Here is a 6,000-nt window from a genome sequence, read left to right on the forward strand (position 1 = left end):
CTGCTGACAGTCAACACAGGTTGCAATCCCCTCGGTTCACACTTTTCTTTGACAATTGTATTGGAGCAATAGACGGTACTCATATTCCAGTTGTAGTGCCAACAAGGTACTATAACATACGGGAAGGCATGGATATACGAGTCAGAATGTCATGGCCATATGTGACTTTGACATGAGGTTCACTTTTGTGGTGGCGAGTTGGCCTGGGTCAGTTCATGACACGAGGGTGTTCAAAGATGCCATTGATAAGTTTGGAGATAAGTTTTCGCATCCACCTGAAGGTAATGACTACTTTTATGCATTGCCTCATTATTAGAACACTTGCCATGTGACTTACATAACCCATGTATTATGAATGTGTAGGCAAGTTCTACCTTGTTGACTCGGGTTACCCAAACCGACCGGGATATCTTGCACCGTACAAAGGAACCAAGTACCACCTGCCGGAGTTTAGACATGGACCAATGCCAAGAGGTAAAAAAGAACTATTTAATTACACACATTCTTCACTTCATAATGTCATTGAGCGGTCGTTTGGAATTCTAAAGATGAAGTGGAGGATATTGCTTGACCTACCTAGCTATCCAATGCAAAAGCAAAACCATATAATAATTGCGTGCATGGCACTACACAATTTCATTAGGGAGAGTTTTTTGGGGTATGCGGACTTTGATTTGGTTGATCATGATGAGAACTACGTTCCATTACCCGAAGGATCATCTTCTGACGGTAATGTGTCACATACACATCATGGAGATGAAGATCAAAACATGAATGAATTCCGTGATTGGATAGCCGATAGTTTGTTTAGTAGATTATAGATGTGAACTTTTAATAGTGAATTTATTGTTGTTGTGTGGAACTGTTGTATAGATGTGAATGAATGTGTATGATCATTTGTATGAATTTTTTTACCGAATGGAATGAACATGTGGCACAATAACGTTTTTGCCGTTCCTGCTGTTGCCACAAGAATTTGGCGCCACCAGATTTTTCAGCATGGAACAGGGTGGTGGCGCCACCAGATTTTGGCGTCAGGAGCTGGTTTTACCGCCAGGTTACAGGGCAACTGGTGGGGAGAGAAAACAGGGGCAGCATGGTAATCTTGTCACTGCATTTAATGCTTTTAGTCACTTTTAGTCACTTGAACCAAACACCATTTAGTCCATGGACTAAAGTGGGACTAAATCCATGGACTAAAGAACCAAACAGGACCTAAATTTGCATTTGTGGAGTTTTACTGATCACCCAAATTTTATCTATATGCATTCCATCGAACATTTTGAACAATTTGAATTTGGTAGAAACCGTGTCATCACCTTCTTTTGAATTTTTTTCTCATTTTGCATAATTTGAGGGGTTTCATTGCTCCCTATAAACCATAGTAATTTTTTGAATTAATCTATGTCTTTGCCGTCTTTCTCATTTTGAATATGTGGGGCTTAATTACTTCCCTTATTTTCTAAAACTTTCTAGACTATATTAAATTTTGTGCAAAATGTCTAGATTTTGTCTTTTATGTAGTTTCGTCTACTTTTGCATTTTCTCCTTTCAATTACTTACTTTTATTTTTGGAGATTTTCAGTCTTCCATTTCTTTTGTAGTTTCTCTCACTTCATCCTGTGTTGGGCTGCATCATTGGCTTCATCTTTTACCTTTATTTCTGTTTGCTTTGTCATAATTCTTGTCTATTTTGGTATTCCTGTTGGGTGATTGAAATTCGGGTGAGCACCTCTTGTTGTTCACCCAACTTTTTGATCACCATAAGGTTTGGGTGACATGATGGCCTAGACCTGCTAATGAGGGGTGGACCCGCCCCTCACCTACCCCTCCCGGCAATTAACAGGAATCGCAATTAACAGGAATCGACACGGACCCACCCCCACCCAAAATGCCATTTAATTAACCCACCCCTCTCTACCCCATTTTATGTGGGTACATCGTGGGTTCAACGTGAGAACATAATATAATACTACATATACCAAATTTGTACTGCGAAGGATAAATTTACAATAAGAGTCATGCGCACAGTAGTTAACAGCTGTGATTATACACCTAGTCAAGGCGATCATGGTAGGAATTTACAAACTCATTAACACAAATACAAATATCCAATCCATCCTGACAAAAGAACTTTTGGTACTAGGATGTGTGACGACTGACCCCAAATCTCTCGAGTTAATCTTAATCCGAGTCCCTGATCCCCTATCTCAGCTCTACCGAGTTTAAGTACTCAACCTCCAGTCCGGTCCCGACCCCTGTGACCCGACCCCTCTCCGCTGGCCCCCAGTTCTGACCCCGCCGACCCCAACTCACCCGCCGGATCCTTCTAAGTCTTCACAGCAGTCTCTCTCTCAATCTGAGCAGTGGACCATCCGAGACTGACCGATGGACCCACAAAAATCTTTTCCCAGATCTTCCGCGACAGACGCACTCGAGTAGCATGCCTGCTTCAGAGATTCCCCGCCGCGTGGCTCGTTTCCTCCGACACCCGCCGCTCCGCCCCGTCGCCGACCACGACCGGATGGACTCTCACGCCCCCCCCCCCTTCCCCCAATCGCAGCGGAAGCTCCTCTGCTACTCTTTCTGCAGCACCTCGCCGCCCGCGCCCATCATCACGTCGTCAGATCCCGGCTGCAAGGCCCGAGGTCTCCCGTCTTTTCCGTAGCCCTTCCACAGTCGCGCCGCCCAGGTCTGCGCTACGCAACGATTCCTCCTCCGCCAACCCCGGCCCTGGCCGCGACAACTCCTTTCCTGCCTTGTCAGCGCGGCGCTCCGACGGTCTGTTGCTTCGCGCTCGCCCGCGCGACTGCAGCCCACCTATCGTCTCACCCGAGCAACCTCGCTCCTAGCGCCGTTCCCTCTGTCACATCCATCATATCCGCCGCACGACGACGCCCGCCTCCGCCAAATCTCAACCACCGGCAAACCCGCGCCTGCGCCGCCCCGACGCCAGTGCCCAATGACCGCCGGCATCATCCCCGAAGTCCTGCTCCACCGCCCTCGCCGCTCAATCACCACCGTGGCAGCGCACTCCATCGCTTCTTTCCGGTCTTCGTGCCGCTCCAACCCTCTCTCTTCCGCGCAGCTATAAAAGGGAATGCCAGAGCTCCACCGGAGTCCCCTTCGCCATCGCTGCCCTCTTTCTTGCTCCCTGTTCGTGCTCACAGTGCCACCACCAAAATCTGAGGAACTCTCCTCTCCGCTCAAACACCACCTTTCCTCAATCCACCAGCCACTGCTTTCAGTGCTGCCCAAGAGTTTGCTTGTGATCCACAAGAAGCACCGCCGGACATCCTCGCCGCTGTCCCAAGCCCCTTAGTCCTTCCGCCCAAGCCTTCTCTGTAAGACGAAGGTAGGCTACCGACCCTTTTTCCGTCTCGTCCGACCCCTTCTGTTCGTCCGACCTTTGTCCATCTCGTTCGACCCCTTCCATCCGCCCGACCCCTGTTCCGTCTTGCCTGACCCTATCTGTTCGCCGACCCTTTCTCCGCCTCGCCCGAGGGCTCGGCTGTATCCTTTTCCTAGACCCGAGGGTATATGTGTAAAGATGTGGGAACTTCTCAGCGTTAAGTCTAAGGACCCCCAACATATCTATCCCTCTAGTCTAAGGGTCAGATCGTAAGCTTCTTTCCATCCGACCCTTTTACCTTGTTCTTCTCCAACTCAAGCGAACTCCCCACCTTTTTCCGTAGCTATGCTACCAAGTTTCTGAGCTAGGACTTGCAAGTGTTGCTATTGAAATAACCGTCTAAAGTGCTAACTCTTGCATTGCATTCGTGTAGAGCTGCATCTCGCCGACGACTTCTACGAGTTGTACCCGGCGCCAGAAGAAGGAGTTGTAGCCGAGCTCCCGCCTCCAGAAGCCGAAGCCGCCCCAGCAGAAGACCCTTTCCCTTCCTCCTCGTTCGAAGGCAAGCCCCGGATGCATGAAACCCCTATGTTTCCCAAACTTGCGCATGCCTTCTGCATCTTGTTTGTGCATTTACGTATAGGAGTTGTTTGCAACCCTAGATATATAACTTAGACCCCCATGATCTGAACACTAGCTGTTGGACCGAGTAGCTGCTTTGCTTAAATAGGAAGCGGTAAAAGTCGAGTGATTTCCTGTCACTCACGAGTTGTAGGAGTTGGTTGTTTTCCTCCTGTCACAACTATAAGGACGATGGACGGGGCAGGGTTTTGGTTAACTTTTTGGTGGACGGTTGATTGCCCCGTCTGTCTATAAAATTTGTTAAGGCCCGACAGTGGTGGTGTTCGTGATCAAGTGTTTGAAAGTATTAACCTCATACTTATTATGGGATGAGGAAGCCTAGTACCGGATTGAACCTAGATGTGAGCGGTCGCCCCATTGTCCTTGGAACGGAGTTTCCCCTGCTAGCTGTCGCACGTGGTGGCAAGTGTGGTCACAGAACGGCAGAGGCTGGGTCTGTGGAACCTTGCACCAAAGGAAATGGGCCCGACACGGGTTAGGGGATTGATGGGGAAGGCCGACACAGGAAGCGACCCTCGGTGGTGCGCGGATGTCGTGAGGTTAGGTTCACCATGCATGGTTAAAGAACTCGAATCGATTCGTCTGCCTCTCACAGTTTGAGACTGCTTGATCGCTATGTCACCCTGAGTAATGATGAAATCTGATGATAACTTGGTCTCGATGATGTTATATACCCTCTGTTTGGTTCTATGTTTGCTTAGAGTAAGTTGCTAACTTAGACCGGATAATGAACGTAGAACCTGAGCTAAAACTTGAAAATAGGAATCTACATAGTGCTTTTGGCAAACAAACCCCTCAGCCAAAGAGCCTTGCATGTCTAGAAAGGTGGAGTAGCTTTACTCCTGTCGGTTAAGTCTTGTTGAGCTTAGTAGCTCAGCCTTGTTGTGGCTTTTTTTTCAGGTGAAGTTGCTGCTCCCGAGTCTTCTTCTGTTGGCACTTGGCCGCCCCAACTCCCTCCGGGTTGGACGGTTGAGTGGGATCCCTCCTCGGACGGCGAGGAGAGGGATCACTGACGTCCTGGCTGGCCTCACCAGGGACGTCTGACCCCCGGCGTTTAGCTTCCGTTTGCTTACCTTCTGTTGTTTTTCTTCTAAACCTTGTAAAACTCTGATGTTTGTTTTATGGCCGAACTAAATGGTTAAGCTGTTTAACTCAGTGGACTTGTTGTATTCTCTGGAACCACTCACCTTCGTGTGAGTTTGCTAACTCGGTCCTGTTCAAGTGGTTAAATCGGATGAAATCCGACGGCGCTTCGTGTTTACTTGGTTACGGCATGAGTGTCGCATATCAGGCGGCTTAACCATGTTTAACCAAGCAAATCCGAAGTGGATCCGCCACAGGATGTCACTTGTTCTGTAGTAGTGCATCACAACACTGTCAGAAACTCAAAGTAGCAGTCAGCACAGCACATGCCAATAAGAAGCAGTGCAGTCAATGCTCATCTATCAATAAGAAGCAGTGCGGTCATTTCGGCAGAAAGTAACCTTCAGAAATACAAATTGTTTATCCTAATTAATTGACAGATAATTATATGATGGAAAAAGAATTAGATGAAGCAATCTTCAAAAAAATAGGTGCACACAGATAAGGATCATTATGTTAGGTGGGTGCAGATGCAAAGATATGATTGAAACAAGAACTAAGGAAACCTTAGTTAGTAAAAATTACCTTCAATGGTGATAATTTATACAACCAATCTTTGCAGCAGACCAAAGCTTCAAGAGTTTTTGACGTCATTGAGCTTCGATTGTCATTAAGAATCTGATAAGAATCTGATCACTCAAGCTGAATGCTGATTCAGAAGAAACGGTGCTGAGTGGAATTGCTAAGAAATCGCGTGCCATCACTGACAGCATAGGGTAATTGTTGGAGTTTGTCTTCCACCAAGTCAGAATTTCAAATTTTTCATTCATTGGTGGTTCTTCTAGATATGCATCAAGTTCTGATTTTTCAATCCAAGTTCCTCTCCTCTGATGCCTAAATTTAGCAAATTCTTGTTCCAGTCT

Source organism: Setaria viridis, chromosome 5 (assembly GCF_005286985.2).
Source record: "Setaria viridis chromosome 5, Setaria_viridis_v4.0, whole genome shotgun sequence".
Taxonomy (NCBI): Eukaryota; Viridiplantae; Streptophyta; class Magnoliopsida; order Poales; family Poaceae; genus Setaria; species Setaria viridis.